We start from the raw sequence: 26,120 nt of genomic DNA, 5'->3' as shown, positions 1-26,120 counted from the left end.
TCATAATTTCTGTGTTTACCACCACACTAATAGCCCATTTGGTTCCCTGCCATCCCTTTATTTGGTTTCTATCTATAAAAGGTCATATCTCAGTGTCCTTTTGAAATGTCATTATGAAATGTTCATGCAAAACAACATAGTGTTAGACTACAAACTAAACCTAAGACTTAATCTACTGTTAGAGAATTCTTGAGCTTCTTCAGTCTTAGGTATTTTAACTACGGCATGTTACAAATGAAAAAAAAAATCTTTCTGGCAAAATATGCATGATTTTTAATTTTGATATAATGGCAACACTGTAAAGAAGTATTCTAGATCATTACAATAATCTGCAACCTGACTAAAAGAACAATACAACATCCACAATGAAACCACAGGTAATACAAACTACGAGACTGTGACAATGAAAGCGTACTGAGAGCTGTAAATGAAATCAATGGGGAAAAGGCCACATCTCAGTCTTCCTTTGAGATTTCAATAAAATAAAACCTTTCTAGATGTAACAACAAAGAGATTATGCACAAAATGCACCTACAATTACTATTCAATGAATTTGACCACACCACTTTCTGGTATTAAACTATGGCATTTTAGCTGTGCATTGTTACAGTCAAACACTTCTAGTGAAATCCATAGTTTTCTTTATATACCTGATGTAATGACAACTCAGTAAAGAAGTACAAACACCCACAAAGGAAGATGAGAATAATGCACAGTGGTAGATTATGGCAGTGAAAACATTTGGATCTCTGCATCTGTAACCAGAGTATAAAAGGCCATGTCTCAGCCCCCTCCTCTTGAATTTTCATAATGAAACTTTCAGGATGTGAAAACAGGATGCCCATCTGCAAAATTCTCTTTAAACTGTTTTCTACCTTCACAGAGTTCAGTAATGAATTTGACCCCCACCATTTTACTGTTTGAAAGCATGTCATTTTGACCATGGCATATTATAACAGAAAATACAGTCTTTCTTCTGAGATTTTGTTTTTACTTCTGGCATTATAAGAACTTCATAAAAATAAATTCTGGCTATTGCTTTCACACAACCTTCTGTGTAGGGTCAAGCAGCCCCTAGTGGAAAGGGTCCTCTGAAACACCCCATTTGGTACATATATGCCAGCTCCCCATGACAGTCCCTAATATCAAATCCTGACAGTATCACTCAGATACCTGGGTGCATTCAAGAATGCCATTCTAGTCCCATTAATATCACTGCATTACAATCTTAATTTATACCGCAGCATGTCATCTATCTTTGTCAGCATATGAATTTTAAGCCTCACTCAGCAAGTAGTAACAGTCTGGTGAAATATATAAGATGTTCTTCTGGTGTAATAATAACTTAAGCATGTATGATATGCACATCAGTTTCAGCCTGCTGTGTGAATAAGCATCATACAACCCCCTCCCCCCTAGAAACCTCATACAGTAACTATCAGACTAAAAGTCCTATTAAACACTACATTTGCTAACCATGTATAAGAGTACAGATGTCAGATCCCTAAGACAGTAATAACACAAACATTTATGGAGTTTTAATAAAATACCTGGCTACACACCTCATCCCAAAATTCCACTCTATCCAAAATATTTACTGCACTGCAGTCCTGATTCATGTGGCAGCACATTGCTTTTGGCAAGACACAAAGTACAGGTCTCATTTTATATGCAGTAACAGAAATGATATCTCATCTTGAAACTGCTTTGTGTGTAATGAGAAGACAGTGCACATTATGTTTGATAATTCCAGACTGTGACAACAAAAGTCATCTAAAACACTGAAGTTGCTATCCGAGTATAAGAGGTCACATGTATGTCACCTTTAAAAATACATAATGAAAAAAAATAATGACATTATAAAAAGATAATTAGTCAGAAAACAATTCAAGGATGACATTCTACCTTTAAGGATTTAACTTAATCTAAACCTGGTGTAAATGGGTATTGGTGATGCATGCCCACACTCTCATATGCACCATGATAAAGTAGTCTGGCCTACTCTGAAGAGAAGTATATCTTTTGATCCCTGGTGCACACTGGGGATTCTGAAATGGCAAATATACTTCACCTACATAACCCATTCATCCTGAACACAGGTCAGCAAGCTAAGCCTTGTCATTTTCTCTTACCCCACACCAGGTCCAGCAAGTGCCCAAGTTGCTAACTGATTTTGGGTCATCTTAATCACAGACAAAGCTTTAGCCCTCTACTCCAATGAAGTTGAAATGTGCTTGTTGCTGAATTTAAAGACATATGTGTTTGGCAAGCTATGAAATTATAGGAACAAAGTAACAACTTGAAAGCCAAAACTAAGATTGTGCCTTTACTGTGTTTCTACAAATTGAAGTAATACTAAACATAGCTCCTTCTGCACGCATACTGTCACAGCAGAATGTGCCCTTTTAGTCGGGTACACCACCTCTCACTATGTATTGTGGTCACAGTAATATATTTCAATCTGTCACTCTTCAAGATGAACACTGCCCCTCCTGACAAGCCAAATCACTGATAAGTTAAAAGTAGTCAAATGACTGCCCATTGTTTCTGCATAGCCTTTTCCAAAAATATAGCACCATTCCGTACACTTCTGATGTTTTACTGAGAAGAAAATGAAACAAGACACCTGGACCACAGTAATGTGTTTCCACTTTTGCTGCCAGACACATACACTGCCCCTCACCAGCTGCATCACTGATCATTCAATGGTGATCATGCAAAAGTATTGTGCTTTCACGTACAGCATACCTCTTCACCCCATCCCAAATAACAGCCACATTTTGTAAACAATTCTGATGTTTGATTATGTGGAAAACAAATAATTACTACAGAAAAGTACCCCACCTTGTCAGTCTTAGTCACATATACACTGCCCATGCAATAAGTCAAATCTATGACTGTTTCACAGAAATCATATAAATGCCCTCTGGTTCTGCACATAGCCTGCCACCTAAAAGCATACCCACTTTCTGTGAATATTTATGATATGTGACTGTGAAGTGAACAACAGACTGTCTTCAGTAAAGTGTTTCAACTTGCTGCTGGAAGATATCTACTGTACCCTTAAAGAACCATAGAAATGATCTTTCAATTGTGATCATGTAACTGCTTTGTGCATTCACAAACAACCTACTTCCTTCTACATCCCAAAAGACAGGGAACTTTTTTGATGTTAGAGTATGATGGATGCAAAAGAATGACAACAATAAATTGGTGCTTTCAGATATATACAGAAGGTGTCCTCACTCCCCTGCAAGCCATATCAGTGACCAGTTCTCTGTGATAAGGATCATGTAACTGCCCTTTGTTCTCCTTAGCAGACTGCCTTAAAAACAGACAGTTGCTTCTTAATCATTTCTGATGAGCAATTTCCCCAAAAAACAACAGAATAAATGCCATACTATTGTATTTTAAATCGCTACTGCTGTAAATAAAGTAATTCCCTCTCACACTGACCACTACACTTAACAAACAAACAAACAAACAAATAAATAATAAATAAATATGAAACATGACTGGATTGTGCTGTGGACAGTGAGTACTATTACAACCACACAAGGATATATTTGCTGTCATGCCAGTAAAATCTTAAAAGAGATACCTGCATGAGAAAACAATTCCAGAAGTATGGAGCATCTACTCCTCTTGGTATTTTAGTCAAATGACTACAGACATCTGAGTACGCATTAACATCAGCTGCTGATCACAGGTGCTTAGCTTACATAGTAACAGGGCAAGAATTGTTTAGCCATATTCTGTTACTATGTAAGAGGACAGAGAAGAAAACTCATACTAAAGAAAACAAATGACTCCTCACTTCTGGGCTCCATTTTCCATTCATTATGATGAAAAGGTATGGGGTAATTATTTGATTAGTACAATAACAAAGAATTACTCAGCTGGCGTCCTTGATGAGGCAAAACTTTTTTTTTTTAATTTAACTAATTTTCTGCAGTGCAGCTCTGGAGGTTGGTACTCTGATTTCCAATGATTGCATCCTGAGCTTTTTGACAAAATCAAGTTATGTCAGACTTCCAAAAGGCTTCACACTGATCAACAGCTTAACTTCAGCTTTCCCAGTGTGAAAATAGAAAATGAGAAAAAGGAGTGCCATTGAAAGTGTTTTTTTGGGTAAAATGAGTTACTGACTAGTAACTATACGGCCTGGTTTGCAGCAAAAAAGAAATTCAGAAAACCTAAAAGAAAATCAACCAGAAAAGGTGAAGAAAAAACACTGTCTAGGAAGAATTCTGCAGCTATTCAGCAAAAAGCAGTTCAAGCCTTAGCTTTGGTTCAATAGATGGCTTCAAGTAACTTAAAGGAAAAAATAAATCAAATGTATTCAGAGGTGATTAAAATAAATGAAACACTGAAGAAATACATCAACTGAAATAAAAAAAGGCTAGAAAAAAAGCTTTAAACTAGCTGTTTAGATGAACTGATAAAAAAACTGAGTCTGAAATGAAGAAAAAGCTGGTTAAGTATACGTTTTCTCAAGAAGACCTGTTTCAAAAAATGTAAAGTTAGAAGACACAGTGCATAAAGAAAACCTGGGATATTCTATTGTATTAGAGAAGCTGGAAGAAACAGACTGCATTAATTTTATGAAAGCACAAACAAGCAACTGAACTGATGTTCCATAGCAGGAATTGTTAATTGAAAGGACACATCAAGAGTAAATCCAAACGTGAACACTGGAAAGGATCAACAATCTATATTAGTAAAGATGTAATCATAACAGCAGAAAAGAGTTGATCCTGACAAAACTGTGGCAGAAGGTCAACATATTAAACATTGGAGACTAAAGAATGTTTGCGTAAAATGATTATTCACTATACACTTGGCAGAAGAGAAGCAAATTTATCCCAGCAATCAGGGAATGTTGAGAGGCATGTGTGAAATTCAAGTTGCTGTATCCAGTTGTATTCAGAGTACTTTTCCTGGAGGATCAAAGACATTTTTTGATGCACAAGAGGCTAAGGAGGAACTAAAAAAGGTTATCCAACAAAAAGTGAGACAGTAAGAAAAAGGGGACTCTTCTTATAATGTTTTTACAGTAAAGCTCATACAGCAACCTTGCCAGTGAAACCTTTTCCAATGTTCCAAAGGAAAATGCTTGAGAAATGGAAAACAGCAGAGGAATAAACTAGAAGAATCAGGTGTACCTTGCACTTGAACCAGATTCTGGTGCTCCGAGATGGAGATGAAGAGAAAGAAGACCAGGAACACTGAAATTAGTGAACAAATGGTAGCCTATAACACAATAATCATTTTTTGTGAAATATGGTTTTGCAAGAAAAGGTGGCCAAAAAAGACTGGACTTTAAGTGACTTTGTTACAACTGTGTGTGGACTGTAAAGCATATATCCAGCTTTATGTCATTAATATTTAGAAAAAGATTAAAAAGAGGTATAAAAAGTAACAGTAAGTAAAACATTTGTGTTCTTAGTATCTGTAAAAACATATAACTGCATGTTATATATAGTAAAGCAGTTTTACGCAGTGTGTAGTCAGAGGTATTTTAAATGTAGGAAGTCTTCCCAGTGACTTTCGTATAAATAAATGTTTAAAGTTAACAAATACTTTTTAGTTGCAAGAAATATGGGCTTTACAATATAACAAGAGAAGAAAGACTGGAAAAACAAGTTTAATATTAATATGCTGTGATCTTGGGCTGCTGGATTGAGAGTGGGGTGTAAAACTACACTGATTATATTATATTATATGTAGAATTAAGACATTTTCCCTTATTTTTACAAGGGTGAATATCTGGATTAAGTACACTGGCTTAAGCTATAAACCAATGTTTTTTGCCAGCAAATAGGGATTAATAAACAAGACAAAATGATGAAAACCTTGAAAAATAATAGTTAACTTACATTTGCAAATATATTAGCATGTTTTTTTTTCCACTAGCAAATGTTCAATGGGAATCAAGAAGTCTGCAGCTGAATGCAGCTGTACATTCTCTTCTGAGTGAAATTTACAAAGGTTTATTGCTGCGTACATTTCATGGAGATGAGCTGTCTGCAGGTGCAAGCTATAAACATTGAGAGTTCTGTGCATTCTTTGCTGAGGGAAGTACAAAATTTAAAAATGCAATGGCAAAACAGTTCAGTGAAAAATAAAGTTTGAAATTATGGGAAGTGAATACGGTATTGCATTTAAAAGAACAGTGTACAATTTCATTTCATTTAAAAATATCTGGTGCACTTTGCCTTATGACTGAAAGTTAATATTTTCTAAAAGCATACAAGCTGTTTTTTCCATCTGGGAGGGTAACAGAGATAAGAAAAGAATACGCAACAATAAGTGTAAAGGGGAACAAAAATCCAAAGTCTTGAAAAATGTGAAATATTTTCAAAATGAGATGAAAATAAACAACTGTATAAGATCCCCCTGCCGAACATTATTATATGAAAGCTGGAAATGCACATTGAAAAAACTTTCATGTATAATAGGTGGGAGCAATAGCTTTTTATCAAAATGGCTATGTTATGCATATTCTCTTGGAACATAAATAGCCTTACAAGTATAGGCAAAAAGGAAAGAGTACTGAATTATATGCAGAGTGCATATAGCAATGCTGCAGGAGACACATTTGGAAACAAATGAACATTTGATTTTGACAAAGAAAGGGTTTCAGGATGGATATTCAGCAGAATATCAAGGACAAAGGAAACGTGGAGTAATTACGCCAACTGCTAGAGGGGGTCCACTAGTGATAGAAGAGGAAAAAGATACAATAATGGCAGATTTGTTGTAGTAAGTGGATTTGTCCAAGGGAGGAGGATTATACTGGTGTGTTATTTATATTACACCAAAAAAGTACTATTATGGAACTTAAGAAAATTGTGGTAGAAACAGCTAAGAATTTTACTTATAGGAATGGAATACAGCTTGGCTTACAGTAGTCGGGATGTATCAAGGGGACATAGAAGGGAAATATAAAATCAAGAGGCACAGTTCTGAAGAAATGTATGAAAATATATGGTATGGAAGATGTGAATTCAATATTAGGAACTCAGACAAAATTCACATATTATTCCCCAAGGTGCAACAACTGGGCAAGACTAGATATAAATTATATTTCACAGGAACATTTAATTCAACACACATCCAATAACTATTTCAGATCACACTCCAATAAAAACTAAGCTAAAATGCAGGAGACCCTGCTGCTTTACCTACCTGTTAAAAGAGAGAAATTTAAGGAATCAGTAATGGAAATTATTCAAGAGTTTGTGGAAGATAGAAATATCTTCAGAAGTTATAGCTAGTAAGTGGGATAAAATGAAAATAGATTTTAAAAGTACAGTAGAAATAAAAGAGAAAGAGACATGGTTAAGAAGTAATAGGAATTGCTTAGAGGGGCTGACAAAAGTTAAGAGTATTGCAGAATAAAGGGAATTTCACAGAATATGATATGCAAATGCAGCATGCTAAAGAGAAAACAGAGTAACTGGATAATAGAAAAATTGCTATTAAGCAACTATTGTTTGATAATAATTACAGAGCACAAAAACTTTTAGCACAATGACTTTAGCAACAGAAAACAGAAAGGACCATTGCTAAAATTAGGGAACCTATAATAGAAAAAATAACCAGAGATCCTGTAGAGGTTTTAGAGATATTTCAGAAATTTTATGAACAATTGTGTAAAGCACAGAAATGTGGAAATCAAGAAAGAGTACAAATAGAAATATTTATTGAAGACTTAATTACATCAAGGTTATAGGCAGATGAAGTTCAGCAACAGTTAAGATAGGAGGGGATGAGCTAAAATTAGTCAGGTAGTAATCTTCAGGATAATCTCCAGGAACAGATGGCATTCATGTGGAAGTTTGAAAGTTAGGAGGGAATAAGTGATAAAGATCTGGAATAGTTTGTTTGACAGTATTTTCAAAGGAGGAGAAGCACCAACCTCTTGAAAGAAAGTTGTGGAGGATGTATTACCTAAGGATGGCAAAGATCCATTAGACCTAGCTTCATACACACCTATTTCAATTTTAAACCATTATTATAAAGTGTTTATGACTATACTAGATAAAAAATGCCAAAGGTTTTGCCAAAAATGATAGATATGGATCAATGTGGTTTTATGGAGGGGAGAAAAACATCTGGCAAGATTAATACAACAATGATGATCTAGAAGGAAGGAAGAATATAATAAAATACCACTGTTGTTGGTGGATCTTGATGCAGTTGACAGAGTAAGCTGGGATTTTATGAGTAGGGCAATGGAAGCATTTACATTCCTTGATACAATAATAAGGTTAATTTGGAGGATATATGAAGGATCAGAGGCAAGAATTAAAGTGGGAGGGTTCCATGAGGAACAGGGCAGGGTGTTCTCTCTTAACCTTTGTTGTTTGCTTTACATTTAGAGCCATTGGTAAAGACAATAACATACTTATACATGCAGAGATATAATATGACAACATTAATAGAACAATGATGATCCAGAGAGAAGGAAGACTAAAGTAAAATACCACTGTTGGTGGATCTTGATGCAGTTGACAGAGTAAGCTGGGATTTTATGAGTAGGAATCAGGGTGTTCTCTCTTCCACCTTTGTTGTTTGCTTTATATTTAGAGCCACTGGTAAAGAAAATAATGGACTCATAAATGTAGATATATAATTTGTATGGTAATCAAGAAAATCTGGCTTTTGTCTGCAGAAGATATTATGTTGTACCTGATAAATCCAGGAAAGGTCATCTCAGTGTTGTGAAACATTTTGAGACAGGTTCAAATATTTTTGGGATATAAAATTAATGAAGATAAAATAAAGGCTATAGCCTTAAATTATGTACCAACACTCAAATTGGTTCATCAATACCCATAGGATGTCTATTATGGCACCTAAGGATACTTGGAAAGAGGCTAAACAAAAAATAATACAAAACTGAGAAAATAAAAATTTTTGTTTATGGATATAGATAGTGAGATACAAGCAGTAAAAATGTTTTTAGTCCCTTTAATTGTATATATGATCAGGCATAATTTATCAGCCTAAATAGAGGTTCTGGACAATAATTAATAAAGACTTGAATTAATTTATCTGGGAGGGGAAGAGGGCAAGAGTTAGGTGGGATGATCTGATCCTTCCAATAGAACAAGCTGGTTTAGGATTACCTGGTATGAAGGGGGATTTTAGAGCTACACAGTCTGAGCTCATTTACATAATACAAGCAGAAGGTTGTAATTTAAAATGGAAAGGGATGATGATGAAACAAGGGGGAAAATCAAGAAATAAAGACAGTGGGATTTTGGATGCAGATCCTTAAGGAGAACAATAACAACCATGCAGAATATTATATTCATAAAGTAGCAAATGTATTCTAAAAACAAAGTCACTGTGAGAATGGAGGAAGGAGATTTTGCCAGTAGGAAGGACTGAAAGTAGGGGTAGAGAAAATATGTAAGAGGGGGCTTGAATTTACTGGACAAAACTGGCAAAGGAAATAATGTATTTAAAACAAATATCTAGAGAGGGAAAGTATTAGAGTGGGATGAGGCCATAATGACATTTGGACTGCAGGCTAGAGACTGACCTCGCTACCAGTGGTTGATGTCCGAGAATTGGCAAAGAAAAAGCGAAAGGGGAATCTGAAATGAAAGACCTGCTCTGCTGTGGTTTTTAATGAAATCTAGAACAGAAGTTGCTGTTAAAAAGGAAAATGGGTACAGCATATAAAATATTGCATGATAACTGTAAGAATAAATCACAGGAGGTTAGAAAAGATTGGGAGGAGAGACTGGAAAAGCAATTTAAAAGAGAACAATGGGAGGACATATGTATGCCTCCCAGTTATGCAACAAAATCCAGAATGTTTAGGGTCTTTGCTTGGAAGTGTTTGCATAGGTATTTTTATACCCCAAGCAGAGTTCAAAAAAATTTCCTCAGGTAGATAGGAAATGTTGGAGGTGATAAAGGAAATAAAGAAGTAACTGCAAACATCTGTTTTGGGAGTGTAATGAATCAGCAGATTTTAAAACTTCCCTACAGTGTACTTTGTCAGAAATATTGTGTGTGGCTTTAACTAAGGATATGATTTTTGAGCTGGGACACTGGATGTGAATTGCCTACACATAGTAAGTAAGGCCTAATTAAGTTTAATTCTGCTGAACATGGAAAACAAAGTCTATACCAACTGTATTTGAAGTATTGAGTATTATAAATGAGATAATATAACTGGAAGAAGGATCTTTAGAAAAGGGAAATAAATGGAAATTGTAGGAACAACACATGCAAAATAATTTTCAGGAGGAGTAAGGTTTAAGGGAAGGCAGGAATTCAGCAATTTATGTAATTCTGGACTTATGGTAATTATAAAGAAAGAAAAGATATGTGATGTACAATGTTTGTAAATATGTAATACGGCTTGTTTTCTTTTCTGAATCAGAGAAAAACCCGCAAGTACGGCAGGTGCAAAGGCTCGAAAACATCCAAGGCAAAATCAAAAAGAAAGCCAGCACCTCATCTAGTACAGCAGCATCAGTTTAATGTGCAAAAATACACATAAATACTAGCACATAACAATAACAAAAATTCCTAGGTGCATGGTAACAACCCAAAAACGCCTAAACCAAACCGGTTTCGGCCAGATTGCCTTCTTCAGTGAAGTGCTAAAAATACTGAGTTAACAAAACCACTTATAAAGTCATAAGGCCAGCCCACCACAAAATCCCATTGGATCATGTTTAATGCCTTAACAATGTTCATTCAAACGCAGGGATAACAAACCCCTCAATTTAATAACCCATATCCTCTCTTTAATATTTAATATGGAGTGCCAACTTACTTTGTCCCTGCATTCACCCTTAATACAATCTATAGTAGTGAACCTAAATGTTGCATGTGTGTGCTTAAGAGTATGTTTAAAAAGTGCATTGGACTGCCTTTTATTTTTGGTACCACTGATGTGTTCACCTATTCTAAATTTAAGCGGACATGATATTTGCCCTATATAAAAGGCAGAACATGAACAGGTGGCCAAATAAATCACCCAAGAGGTGCTACAGTTGTCAAACAAAATTATATTGTACACATTAGGTGCGTTTTGACTGGTAAATTCAGTAGTTTTAAAGACCCTGTGACAATGTGAGCTATGTCCACATGGCATACAGTCCCTCAGAATGTCACCTGTAAGTGTCCTCTGAACATACAAATCCCTATTATGGCCAGTTCCTTTGTAATGAGAAAAAATGTCAACCTTAAGTGTGCCCCCACCGAAACAAAAAAGAGCATTATTGCATAGTTTGCTGCTCCACAGCCATCCAGGGACTCCGGGTCGGCAGGCTGAGCCACTTAAGGAAGCGGTGACCCCTGTCTTAGACATTCACTCCTCTTCAGGTGGACCAGCCTTCCAACTGATGGAGAAGGCTTTCGCTGCTGCTGGCGATACTGGACTGTCTATACCTCCGCCCTCCTCTGGTACACTGGTTTTACAAGTCGCACCTAGTGGACACTGGGTGCAAGGGCCTCAGGACATATTCCCACAGGAATCCCCTTTTCCACTGTCTTCTCCAGCTTCTCCCGCTGAGGAGGTCCACTGGAAAAGTTCGTGTAGGAGGAAGCACATGGACTCCACAGAGGAGTCCCTCACTGAAGACACCCCCTACCTCCAGGTTACTCCACCTGCCGATGAACTTGTCCGGCTTATCGTGCAGCGTGTTTGAAAGGCTCCTGATACCGTCGAAGATATTCCCCGGAGGCCAGATAAGATTTTGTCCCCTCCTGCTTCTGATCCCCATTGGTCCAAAGGTCTTCCTGTGGATGTTTTGGTGATGGCGGCCGCAACAAAAAGGATCTGGCAGAAGAAGAAAGCCAGACTGTCCATCCTCCTAACAAAGAGTCCCGGGCCCTGGACAGGATAGGGAAGCGCACCTTTGCATAAGCGACCTTTACTATCAGGTCCCTGAATTATATGGCACACTTTACCAGGCTTCAAAGGGATCTTATTTCTGAGCTCTCTGAAACCTTGGCTGGTGCCGTGTCTGATGAGGTCTGTGACAAAGTGGCCTCTCAGCTGGTCACCACTGAATCAATATCTAACTCCTCTATGTGACTGATATCTCATGCATCAGAAGGAGCAGCTAGAGCAGCGGGTTCAGCTGCGGTCTTGAGACGACATGCCTAGATGCGCTTGTGCAATTTCGCGGAACCCTTTAAGGCTTCCTTTCTTAATGCTCCCATTGAGGCCTCCTCGTTGTTTGGGCCTAAAGTTAAAACCACACTGGCCAGATGTGAACAGGACGGTAAGACCCTTTCTACCATAGGTGTCCGTTATTCTTCCCCTCAACGTGCTTTCTCCCAAAACCAAAAGAGTGGGAAGATATGGCTCAAGAAATTTCAAGGTCCTTTCTATGACACACAGGCCGAGTTCTCTCCTAGAGGCAGAGGGGGAAACTCACAGGGAAGACGCTCCTTTCGGGGCAGAGGGGGTCAGTGTAACCAGGGTTCCAGGGATTCTTTCCCTGGTCAATCCTACCAGCACTCCTGAAGAGCGGCCCAACTCCTTTCCTCTGGAGGTGGTTGGGGACGTTTCTCCTTGTACCCTTCTGCCTGGCTAACCATCACCACTGATTCTTTGGTACAAAGGATTATAACCAGAGGTTATCATATCCCCTTCAATCTTTGTCCTGCCCCTTCAAAAAACGTTCCCGACATTCCACCCAGTTAAAGGGAAGAAGCAGCACTAGAGATAGAAAAGCTGCTAAGAAAGAGAGTCATCCAAATAGTCCCTTCAGACCAGATAGGATCTGGATTCTACTCAAGACTATTTTTGGTGCCAAAGAAAACCGGGGACTGGAGACCAATTTTGGATCTCAGTGTACTGAACAAGTTTGTGAGAGTACAAAAATTCCGGATGGTCCTCCCGCTTTTGAAAAAAGACAATTGGATGTGCTCGATAGATCTTCAAGATCCGTACTACCACATAAAAGTGGACAGGCCATCAAGAAGATGTCTGCGCTTCCGTGTGGGAGCCAGTCACTACCAGTTCAGAGTACTGCCCTTCAGACTCTCTACAGCCCCCGGAGTGTTCAGAAAGTGCAGGGCAATTGTCACAGCTCACTTGCGACTTCAAGGATTCCAGGTGTTTCCATACCTAGACGACTGGCTCATTCCTGCCCCCACCAGACATCTACTGGAAGAAGCCCTGGCATACTCTCTCCTTGCTGCTCAAAGGCTAGGCATAACCATAAACTGGCAAAAATCCAATCTCACCCCATCTCAGTTGACAGAATTCACAGGGGTTATCTTGGACACAAAGAACTGCAGAGCTGCTATTCCAGAGCACAGAATTTTAAGGATAAAGCAACAACTGATTCCAATCCTTTCAAGGGAGAAATCCACGGCTCACTATGTTCTACAGTTGGGTTCCATAGCAGCCTCCATCACCATTGTTTCCCTGGCCAGGTTTCACATGAGGCTTCTGCAATGGCTACTGCTCACCCAATGATATCCCTTTCAGCATCCTCTTTCAGCCATGATTCGAGTAACCCACAGGTGCAAACCGGATTTAAACTGGTGGATGACACACAATCTGTCGCAATGGTCTCGCCCCTTCTCCCCCCAGCAACCCAAGGCCACAGTGACCACGGATGTCTCCCTGATGGGGTGGGGGGGGCTATATCAGGGACAGACAGTCCAAGTCACTTGGTCCGAACTGGAGGCCCATCTGCATATAAATGTTCTAGAGCTCAGGGCAGTGCTTCTGGCGTTGCAAGCATTCCATCCCCTGCTGCCATCTGGGACAACTGCGATTCAATCAGACAACATGGCGGTGGTCTGGTACATCAACAAGCAAGGTGGAACCAAATCTTACCCCCTTTGTCTAGAGGCCATGAGGATATGGCAATGGGTGATGGCTATCAACCATTTTCTTCTAGCAACGCACATTCCCGGGAGTTCCAACGTGATAGCAGACAGACTCAGCAGGTGCATTCTTCAACCTCACGAGTGGTCCCTGAATCCCTTGATAGCGCCGGAGATCTTCCACCGCTGGGGCCATCCATGCTGCGACCTCTTTGCATCCCCGACAAACTACAAATGCAGCAACTACTTCGCCTTGATTCCCCCTCTGAGACAGTCACCCAGGGATGCTCTAGTCCACGATTGGCCCTCGGGTCTTCTTTACGCACTTCCATCCTTTCCCCTCATTCCCCAGTTTCTGAAGAAAGCCCGTCGGTTAAAGAGCAAGGTGATCCTCATAGCACCATATTGGCCTCGACAGATTTGGTTCCCCTTCCTTTGGCCTCGCCTACTAGATCGACCATGGATTCTCCATCTAACCCCAGAGTTGATCTCACATCCACAGAACCTGATTCATCCCAACTTGAACAGCCTGAAGCTCACGGCTTGGCTACTCCAATTCCCTTGATTGCCAGGCAGAATGATCTTTCTTTACCAGTACGTGATATTCTCATTGCATCTCATAAGTCTTCCACGAGAATTACTTATCTGAGTAAGTGGAAAAGATTTACCTGTTGGCTGAAAGATAAACAAGTAGACCCCTTCTCAGCACCAGTGTCGATAATACTAGACTATCTCACCGACCTTTTTCAATCTGGTCTATCGGCCTCCACCATTAGAGTTCATTTGGCTGCAATTTCTAATTTTCATGAAGGTGTCCAAGATTCCTCTCTTATGTCCCACAAATTGTGCAAGACCTTCATAAAAGGTGTGAACCATCTAAAGCCACCTTTTAGAGAACCTGTTCAAACATGGGATTTATCATTAGTTCTACAAGCTCCGACACTGCCACCTTTCGAACCAGCCTCTTCTTGCGACCTCAAGAATTTGAAATGGAAAACCTTGTTTTTGTTCGCCATTACTTCTGCCAGACATATTTCTGAGCTTCAAGCTTTATGTATCAAGAGTCCACACTTGATTTTTCATAGAGATAGAGTGTCTCTGAGAACTAATCCATAATTTCTGCCTAAAGTGATTTCCGAAATGTCCATTAATCAAGCCACTGAATTGCCAGTTTTCTTTCCCAATCATTCAAACAGAGAAGAATATTACCTACATACCCTAGATATCCCAGGCAAATCTGCTTTTACTTAAACAGGACTAGGCCCTTTCTTAAATCTGACCAGTTATTTTTGGCCTTTTCTAGACCTAGATTAGGATCTGCTGTTACTAAGGTCACATTAGCTAGATGGTTGAAGGATTGTGTGACCTTCATCTATACACAACGCAATATCTCGTTGCCTACTACCATGAAAGGTCATTCAACAAGGTCGGTGGCAACGTCTGCTGCATTCAATGCCAGAGCTTCCTTACATGACATCTGTGCAACTGCAACTTGGGCTACGCCTCATACCTTCATCAATCATTACAAATTGGACTTGGCCTCCAGGGGAAGAGCATCTTTCAGTTCTATGGTGCTCAGGAATGTCCTTCCATGAGAGCCTCCCAGGAATAGAGGTAGCTGGGGACTTTGTCCCATGCGTAAGGAATGAACGAGGATTAACAATATCAGATAAAGAAGTTATGTCTTACCATAACGTTCCATCTGTATTGTTGATCCTCGTTCAGTCGTTACGACCCTCCCTCCTTCCCCTCCTGTGGTTTCTAGTGGATCTCACCATCCGGTTCTCTTAGGTTATTTGACCAGACGTAGCCTCTACCTTCTTTGACTTGCAAACTCAATCTGAGGTAACAGGGAGAGGGGGATTGTGGGTAAGAGTTTAGCTTGAGAGTTTAAAGCTGACGCGAGCTTGGAAAATGGCCGGCTCTGTTATGAGGTCGGAACCGATACCCACGCGTAATGACTGAACAAGGATCAACGATACAGATGGAACGTTATGGTAAGACATAAATTCTTTTTCCTTAGTGAGATCCATAAAGGGAACCGCAGAAGGGGAAGACTGTGCTATATCCATGGACTTCAAAGGCAATGAAGGAGGAGAATAAGAAGTGGTCTTTGGAGACGGGTGATCACCTCCCAAGAAAGGATAGTTCCTGGGGGGTGGGATACCTCTGGCTAGGAGCACCTGATCCACAAGACGCAACACATCGTGTTCGGAAAGACTTCTAGTGGACCTCATGGAGACTGAGGGAGAAACAGGCCTGTCCACAGAAGAGGCAAACTCGGTGCCCATCTCACCAGTCCGCACTGAGAACAACGGTGCCGAGAGAGACTGGACTATGGGCATCTGCACTGAAGTTGTCATTGATGCCGAGGTCATGGTTTGCACTGACACAGGGATCGGTGCCGAAGTGGTTGTCGGTACCGAAGCTGGAACCGACAAAACTGGAGTCAACAATAAAGGCGTCGGTTCCGAGTAAGATGTCAGAGCCGACGTGGTCAAGGTCTGCGCTGACTGAACGGTCGGTGCCGATACAGTGGTAATAGTCTGAACCGAGGAGCCCCTCGGTGCCGATATAGTGAAGGCTGCAGGAGAAGATGGAGCTGAGATCACTAATGGAGCCAAAGGCCTCGGTGCCGAAGGTCTACGCACCGAAAGCACTGGGGCTGACTGAGTGAGCTCTGGAGCCGAAACTTTAGCCTTTTTAGGTTTTGGTTGGTGGGAGTCCCCAGCCGGGGACGAAGGCAAAGATTTAGCCTTGGTAGGAACATCCAAGATTTTCTTATGGGCTCTAGAAGGGGTTGAGACCTCCGACCCAGAAATAGCCTCTGAAAAGGCAGATTTAAGAAGTCCCTTCAGTAACAGCTTGTTTTTCCTTTCCAACAAGGTCCTATTTGAAAAATTCTCACAAATAGTACAGGGTGGGTCAACAGACAAGTGGGATGCCCTCAAACAATAAACACACAATGAGTGTGCATCAGAAGTAGGTAGTTTGTGTCCACAATCAGAACACCATTTAAACTCGGACTACCTTTCTTATCCGCCATAATAGCTAAATTAGAAAGCAGAAAAGGATACCAGCAATGGTAGAAAAGAATACCCGAAGGTATGAGAAAAAGGAAAGAATTACCAACGATGGTAAGGGGGAATACCTCGCGGTAAAAAGGTAGAGAAGAGAGAAGAAAAACCTGAAGAAAGTATGATTGCTAGATGCGATAGGGTAAGAGACAACAAAATAGAAACTTTTCTGAAAAGTAATACAAATTGTTATTAAACAACAAATAACTGTACTAAGCTCAAGAGAAGCAGCTTGACACGACCGAATGGCAACGTGGCAAATGAAATCTGAGCTAACAGGGAGAAGGGGATTATGGGTAAGAGTTTAGCTCGAGAGTTTGAAGCTGACGCGAGCTTGGAAAATGGCCGGCTTGGTTCTGAGGTCGGAACCGATACCCAGGCGTATGGAATGAACGAGGATTAACAATATCAGATCTGTCTTTTCGCAACACTCCTCTGACAAAGTGGATGTCAGGTATAGAAATGAAGTGCATTCAGGGATGGGCATGGAAGATTATCTTGCAGCCTCAGGAAATGATGGTCCATATGTGCCTGCCCATGTGATGACTTGACATTAGGACAGTCAAGCAAGCCTTCAGGGATTCTGAGACTGCTACCATTCCCTGGATGAGGAACCATGGTATCCCTGGTTATGTATATTATTTCTGCACCTGAATAGACATCTGTTCTAGAAGTTTCCATGACCATGACCATGTTGTTTCTTTCTTAACTGTTGATTCCTCAATTGCTCTTTGGCCTTGCTCAAATCACATCTGTCAATGATTATTCTCGGTCCTGGTGAAGGTCTGCTATGGTGTCTCAAACAGGATGCCCACAGCTGTGAAAGTGTTACCATCTTTTTCACTCTCTTGACATTTCCTGCTGACTTTCTACCCCAAACACTTGGTGCCATTAAAGGGGGTGTTGATAAAGGAGGCTTTGAAATTATTAGCAAAATCCTTGAGTTACAGACAGACAGGAAAATAAACACTAATCCTGGTGATTTCTGCCCTCACTGCCCCATCCACTACATTATTTCCAGTTGAGCTCCCTTACAGAAAAGGTAAATGATACCTAAAGACTGTTCTTGCAACAATTTAGAGCCCTGAACTCATTGATCTGGGGTGTGTGTGTGTGTGTGTGTGTGTGTGTGTGTGTGTGTGTGTGTGTGTGTGTGTGTGTGTGTGTGTGCAATCACTGAACTCTGGGGAGTAATCTCCCTCATCACTGTTGCCACAACAACTATGAAATCTATTGTTGGGGTATTTACCAATGTGTCTCAGTCCTTAAATGACTGGAGGATTCTATCCACTTTCAGAGGAAGGGGCAGACACTACTCTGGGATCTTTCCACACTTCCATTACTACAAAAGAAATTATCTTTCTCACTGGAGGCACTACCTAGGAGGTTGTGGAAGGAGATCAGAATGCATCCTGAAAGATCTTCGCTGGGGATGGTGGGGGTAGTGGGACATCTCCACTACACTACATAAGCTCTAGGAGATGTGGAAGAGTAACCTTTATCCCTGTCCTCTGTATTTAGAACAGCAGATTCCTGAGGGCAGCTTATATGCTTCCACCTGCATGACCTTCAAAGACAAAAAAGGAAGCAGAAGGAGATCCAGACCTATACAGGGATCTCTTTGGTGGCTCTATGATCCTCTGTATCTAGGTCAGGAATGATGGCAGACTACAGGAGCAGAGAGAAAAGGATCTTGGTTTGGAACTGTTATAATCAAAAAAGCACTTAGGGAGACTCCTACACTGATGAGTGCAGTATTAACTCGAGTCAATGTCAAGTACCCCATTAAAACAAAAGATAGTGATACCAGTGGGAAGAAACCTGAAAACAGTGGCACATATGCTGGAACTGCTAACTGCATTGGCAGTGAAAGGCATATCCTCAAATCATTAAATATGTTTTGTTAGTTTATGTGATCATCCCATTCAGTCGAGCTGTGCTTGTAAATGGTCAATTGAAATCAGTGCACTACCTTGGTAAAGAAATATAAACAAACAAAATAAAATAGAAATAAAAAGGTCATCTCCTACCAACTACCAACATTGAGTAGTCTTTTGGTGTCAAAACTGGAACTGAGTCACTTGGCTTCAAAGGCTTAAAGACCAAAGAAGTCAAGGCCTGGAATGGGAATAAGGGTATCTCTTCTGAAATAGACCTTGAACACCCACAGCCCTGAGACCTACAGCTGAGAAAGGACCTGACATAAAGGGAGATGGCACGGACAAGGTGTGCATCAACAGCACAATGTTGACCACAGTCAAAGTCAATGTGGCTTCCAACACTAACTGGAGCATAAGCTATGTGTTCTTCAGTTCTGCTGCTAGGCACTGAAAGAGCAGCAAGTAAGGTGGATAATTTAACAGTCTGGAGTGAAGCTGAACCCCTGTCTGCTGTTAGCATGGGGTGGGGGGATTTGCGTCTATCATTTTATGACATCCAAATCTACCATTTGTTTATATCATTTTATGATATCTAAATCTACCATTATAGAAATATTACTCTGAGAGGATATTAAATAAACTGATTTACGACAACTGGCAGAGGGAAGTCTGGAGAAGGAAAACCTGCTTAGTTCTGCCTCTAACGGAGGTGTCAAATTCTCCTGCCTAGTAGCCCTGGGTTTGCCCTGTCCAGAATTACCAATTTTTGAACACCAGTTGCACTAGAGAAAGACTTGCTGTAGCCCTACCTAGAATTCTTCACAAGAACTGAGGCGAAATTTCCTCAGCAGTAAGCCTCGTCTTGTTTTCTTATCTTGTGATACCTCTGTCCCTAGGCTTTGGTTTCTCAAAGTCAGTACGAGGATCCTGCGGGGTGGTGCTAAGAAGGGGACTATTTTTCTGCATCAGTGCTTTCCTGATGCAACAAACCTCCTCCTTCCTCTGAGGTTTCTTTTCCTGAAACCTCTACAAATATCACAATCCAATTATGAATTCTGTAGTCCTAAGTCTTCTGGTGGAGTCCTATGAGCATATATTTCACATTTTGAAAACCCAGGTTGCTGAGTCAGTCTACAGTACAGACACACACAAACACACACACACACACAAAACCATATGTGTTAGGAATAACCTAACAACCAACAAGCACTATAGAATACAACAAAAGCATGGAAAATTACAAAAAGAATGGAAAAGAAACAACAATATTATAAAACTTGCAACAATATTAAAGAAGGAGCCAGAGGCTTTTTCCATAGGCCCAGAGGTAAGTTCTAGGCTAGCTACCCTTGTAAGCCTATTTAAACCTATCCAATAACCTTCTATTGCAAGCTCGGGGCTGGGGCAACACAGAACTAGGGACTGAGAGTAGTGTGGTGCACTGTGGGAAAAGGGGAGGAATTAAAGCCTGGGGCATTTTTGTTTTCCAGTCTGAATTGATTATGTGACCAAGTGCTAAAGGTACTGAACATGGTGCATTGTATCACCCTAGATATGGATTTTCTAAAACAGATAGCAAAAGTGAAAACCATTCATAAGGTTACTCCCAACATGCATGACACAGTTACCAGCATAACTGGCTTAATTAGGTATTATAGATAGATAGCTTACCCCTACACAAATTATACTGGAATACTGACTTGTGATCTGATATAAAACAGTGTAGTGTATGACATATTTATTTGTTAATGATTACAAGTTACCAATATAACTTGCCTGCAATGCCTCAGCCTATGGGACAGACACAATAATACAACATGTTATACCTTCAAGGGATGAATCAGAGACTGGTTTATGCATAAAGAACCCTTTCACCTGCTGAACAAAAAGTACTTTCAAATCAAGAAGAAAGCATGTTCTTTAGTTTTTAGAGAAAAGTACTTCCATTAATATCTTTGGGAAAAAAATCAAGCTAGTTACTGATCATAAACTTTTACTAATACTTGGAGAGACACATAAACTTGCCTACCATGATAGCAGCATCAATACTTGGATGGGATACAATACTCTTTGTTTATGATTATTAGATAGAGTGCAGAGTTTTCAAGAATCATAGTAATGCTGTCGGCTTCTCCAGAGCTCCAGTACCATAGACTTCTGACAATACTACCAAAGGGATATTACAGCGCATGCGAATATTATGAATGTGGGCCACTTTCAGGACATTTCTGTTACAGTAGATTTGTTAACAGGAAGTTGTATGATGTAAGGAAGTCACACTCCAGCAATGACTAAAACTGATAAATTTTTAAAGATAGGAGGAGTTATGAAACTGCAGTTTAAAAAACCTATAAGGCACTCAAGTCATAGTCCCATATATACTGGAAAAGCTGCATTAGAAAAAGTTTATAGATCACCCTGGAAGTGTTAAAAAGAAAGCAATGACAGAATAGCTATGAGTATAGTCTGGTGGCAAAAGCTAGAAGAGCCTCAGAAGGTATGCAAGGTTTATATGCCATGTCAAATGAAAGAGAAGCTGCCAAGATAAGCATCCTCACACTCACAGCAGTTTCCAGATTGATGATGGGAAAAAGAAAACTGCACACTTGATTTACAAGATCATTTGAACAGTGGTATCCATGAACGTGGTAGATGCATATTTGTAATCATGACTCAAGCTACCATTACTCATCTTAAAAGACTTTTGCTGTTTATGGTGGTCTGTCTGAACATAGTGTCACTGATAATGGGCCTCAAACTACATCAGAGGCATTTCATCTTATTAAGAAAACGGAAAAAATCCATTCCATTAGTGCACCATGGTATACTGCAACAAATAGTTTAACTTAAAGCTTAGTATAAGCCTTCACGGAAGGTATAAAGGAACTGTAAAATACTCGGATAAAAACTCCACTTTTCTTCTTACATTACAAAACCTCTGATAAGTGCTTTGGGATAGACATTCACAGAATGGTTGATAAGCAGGCATAACAAAGCAGACTGGACAGAATGAAACCCTGTCTCATGAGGAACTGTTTGGAAAAAACAGTACTTGTAAAAGTTCCAGCATAACAAGCACACAAGAAACAGATCCTGTAGCTAAGGTTCACTATATCTTTGCAGAGGTGTAACTAGCAATTCTGGCACCCTGGGCCATCCCCTGATCTAGCAGCTACCCCTCCTCAAAAAAAAAGCTTTTGTCTTTCTTAAACTATAGTTTCTGCCTCAATGCCTACCACACACTTCAGTTTTAATTGCAAATACCATCATTCAAATGCCAGTAATGCATTTAAGAAGGCTTGGTTTCTGGCGATTGTGCCCCTCAACACTTTGCACCCAAAGGCATCTGTTCCATTTGCCCCACCCTAACTGTGCTAATGTACCCCTGAAATACCACTGTGAGCAGTGCAAAGTGGATTCCAGCAATTATTGTGGTGAAACAGGTCCAGTTTCATTCACAGCTGAAGCAAATTAAGAGATGCTACGGGAGATATTCTGACTAGTTAAGACCAAGACCAGCAATGACTAAGGACAGTACCTCTCCAAATGAAGTGAATCCTGAGTCTGCAGGTCGAGACTGAGAATGTGCTGATATGTCAGATGAAGAGCATGGGTCACTTTCCAGTTATTGCTCACTTTTTGACTCCTTAAAGATTAGAGAACAGCGATGACATTAACCTTACAGACTAGTGAAGTCTTTTGCAGTGGTTCTTGGTTTCTGCATGATCAGGACTTTTTAAGTTCCAGTTCTAAACACTATACTTTGCTTGTGGACACAAAAATGTCACTTTATCCCAGTAATTTATTTAATGCATCCAAATGAAAATGAAGGTACAGTGATATACTGTGAAATGTATGGCAGATACAACTAAAAAAACAAGCCTACCACCAATACACAACGTGACTGTGTATGTGAGTGGCAGACTGGTATATGCAAAGTGTGCCCTGGTAATAAAGTAACTTTAAACATATTCACTGGCCTCAATGCAATTTTCTTCAAAGTGTATAACAGACTCGAGCATTTAATTTCCCAGTGAAAGATTAATTAGAACATTGTTACAATGCTCTTTACAGTTTATTTATAACAGGTCGGTGATAAACAAAACAGAAAAAAAGTCTAGAACGAGACAAAGCATGTAACAACTTTTTAACAGATTGACTATAAGAAAAGGTTGGAAGAACTTGTAATGTTTCCCATATGTCACAGAAGGATCAAAGATAATCTGATTCTGATGTATACAAGCCGAATGATCTACATTTGGAATCTTTGGGACTGCAAAAATGAAGTCTGAATGTGAAGTTGACTGGAATGAAATGGAACTTAGGGGAAGGTGTTAAAGAGTCTGGATGCTTTCAGTGGACACCTTGTGGAAAGGACTCTAGAAGTTCTGAGGCATTCAAGAGGGTCTTACATACTCATTCTTGGAGCAGAACTACTTGCCCATGGTGTACAATACGGTCATCTTTTGAAATCTATTACTTCTCCTCCAGAAAATGAACTATGTATCCTACGTCACTCGATGGGTTGCTAACTGGCTTACTGACAGAACCCAGACTGTAAAAGTAGCCGACTCCAAATCCAGCTCTAGACAAGTGACAAGTGGAGTACCTTAGGGTTCAGTCCTGGGACCACTCTTGTTTGGCATCTACTTCTTTGAAGTACAGGCCAACACTAAGGGACTCTGGCTAACAAAGTTTGCAGATGACTGCAAACTGGGAGCCATTACTGAATCCCCAAATGATGTGGATATTCTACAAAAGGGCCGTACAGAAACAGATGCCTGGTGCCAGAGCCATGGGCTCAAGCTTAATGCCAAGAAATGTATAGTTATCCCCTTTGGAAAAAAACATGTACCCATGAATTACCACATACGTGGCAGGACACTAAATATTGAAAGTGTGATGAGAGACTTAGGGACACAGGTGGACAGTGGTCTCACTTTCGATAGCAACATTGCCACAACAGTCAGGAAATCCTTCTATGTGGCACACCTCATCACTAAGGGCTTTTCATCCAGAAAAAAGGAGGTCATTGTCCCACTGTACTCATCTCTCATTAGACCCATTATAGAGTATAATGCCCCGTTTGGTATGTACCTCACAAGATATCTGCAACAGCTGGAAAGGCCACAGAAATACCTCACTAAAAGAATCGCAGGCCTAAAGCAGATGCCATATACTGACCGTCTAGAAAAACTCCAGCTATACTCTGTGGCATATCGTCTACTCAGAGGCGATCTCTGCTTAACATACAAGGCCATGTCAAACCCTGAGCTGTTGGACATGCTCCACTTAAAGAAATCCCAATCCCTCAGAGCCGCTCAGGGATCTAAACCTTGTCATCACAATGAACAAAACATGCTGGAGGGATAGGTTCCTGACCCAGAGACTCCCCATACTCTGGAATAGACTGCCCATACATATCAAGCACAGCGCCTCATTGGCCCTCTTCAAAAGGAACCTTGATTACTGGATGGGAGATAGGAAATTCACCCCGGGGATCATGTCAGTCACCCTGCTAGACAGGGGCCCGGAGAAATAAATATTGTGGGAAGAAATATCCAGGGAATTGTTATGGCTAGGCTTGCATAGGCCCTAGGGCCGATAGCCTAGTACCAACCTATGAACCTATGTATGTATATAGTTCTGTACAGTATATCTGCAGACTTTTCATTTTCAATGTATTATGGCATATACCACTACACCCATGAAAATGAAAATGTAGCAATACAAAATTTCAAAAATGAACAATGTCACACAGGTTTCTACAATGCAACCAAGCCAAAAAAACAGACTGTCTATACATGGACAGATGTTCCACAACTGACAGTACCTGTCAGCCTTAACTAAGTGAAAACTGTATTCTGGAGAATGTGACTGAAAAACAAATGGTGTTATTACCTCAGGTATGATGGTATCAAATAAGGATGGAAGCAAGAAGGCAAGGTCTCCAGTGCAAATGCATACAGGTTACAACTAAACAGATTATCGTAAAAAAGAGATGCATACAAAAATATTTACGAAACTCTCTTTTTCACAAAATCATAAGAGATATTTAAACTAACCCCTGAAAATGAAAATGATTCATCACAGTAACTCAAAAATTTGCGATGACTAGCCAGCTCTGGTGGTGAAACATGATGAAGCTCTGACTGTGGTCTGGGCAACCTGAGTTTGATTAGCAGCTGAGGAGCCTGATGTAGCTGGCAGGGAAGGTTGGGAATGAGTAGCTGCTACTGGTTCCCCATCCTTGGGAGACTGAGGTAGCTCTGGCTTGCCACTTGTGTGACACCTAGTGGTTGCACTGGACACAGAACCCGTGGAGCCTAAACCTGTAGAGCACCTGTCATCATTGTGAAAATGTACACAGCACAGGGATCCAATGTGTGAAGGCACATTCACTGAAGCCACAGAGAGGGTACTCTGCCAGGAAATGACTAGGCCACTCCGCATGATGAGCAAGTTGTCGTTCTCCCTACCACCTTACTCTCACTGTTGGGGAATAGATGCATAGAAAGGGCTGCCTGAGCAGGAACAAATGGGCTGCATGGTTCTTGTCTAACCCAAAGACATGTGGCTGTTGTCCCATGTGACAAGTGAGTAGACTGGGTGTAGGTATAGGAGTCATTAGGCTAGGTCTTATGGAGAACAAAAAAAAAAAATCAAAATATCGCACTCACTAGATATGGACATAACTATACATCCACATACCTAAGATTAAACCTAGTTTCCCTAAATCGTACCATTAAAAGATGTTCAGCAGTTTGATTTATTAGAAGTCCAATGTATTAAGTTTTAGAGGAGTTCTTAGCATCATCCCCGACTTACTAAACAGCAGCAATAAATGATATGTTACTTATGAAGTAAAAACGATGGGGGAGATGCATGCTGAAATGTTGAGATGTACTAACACACTGCAGATTTATGCATCAACAATTATCATTTTTTACCATTATAATAGTCGATAAGAAAACAGTCATGCATTAAAGCTATGCAAAACTGTCAATGAACAGTGAATTTAGGGGAAACAGTTGCATTAGTGTTTGGATTTGTTCAATAATGCTGGACTGGATTCATTTTACAGATGCCTTTAGGGGCTTGCGTGTATTGAGACAGGAAAAATAAAATAAACATCCCTAATGATGTGGCACAAGCTGACTAATTATCAGGTGCTGAGTAGGAAGAGAACATCACATCAGCATGAAAGGATTCTAATGTGAGTTTCCCATCACAGAGACTACTATTAAACAGTAACAACTGTGCTCTGACTGTATGTTCATTGGGTCGTGTACATAGTGGAGTAAACAGGTTATGATTTTTCTGTGGCAGGTATGACCTG

At 40.1% G+C, this 26,120-nt stretch overlaps 1 protein-coding gene across 1 annotated transcript in view; it reads right to left on the bottom strand.

The window, feature by feature from the left end:
• LOC122807285 (cytosolic 10-formyltetrahydrofolate dehydrogenase) overlaps positions 1 to 26,120 on the bottom strand; it is a 586,928-nt gene that overhangs the window by 232,563 nt on the left and 328,245 nt on the right. The gene's annotated exons all lie outside the window — the stretch shown is intronic.

Source organism: Protopterus annectens, chromosome 7.part0, assembly GCF_019279795.1.
Source record: "Protopterus annectens isolate FY-2018-M chromosome 7.part0, PAN1.0, whole genome shotgun sequence".
In the NCBI taxonomy this organism is placed as follows: domain Eukaryota; kingdom Metazoa; phylum Chordata; order Ceratodontiformes; family Protopteridae; genus Protopterus; species Protopterus annectens.
The sequence above is the reverse complement of the archived record's forward strand: the minus strand, read 5'-3'. Positions and strand labels throughout refer to the sequence as shown.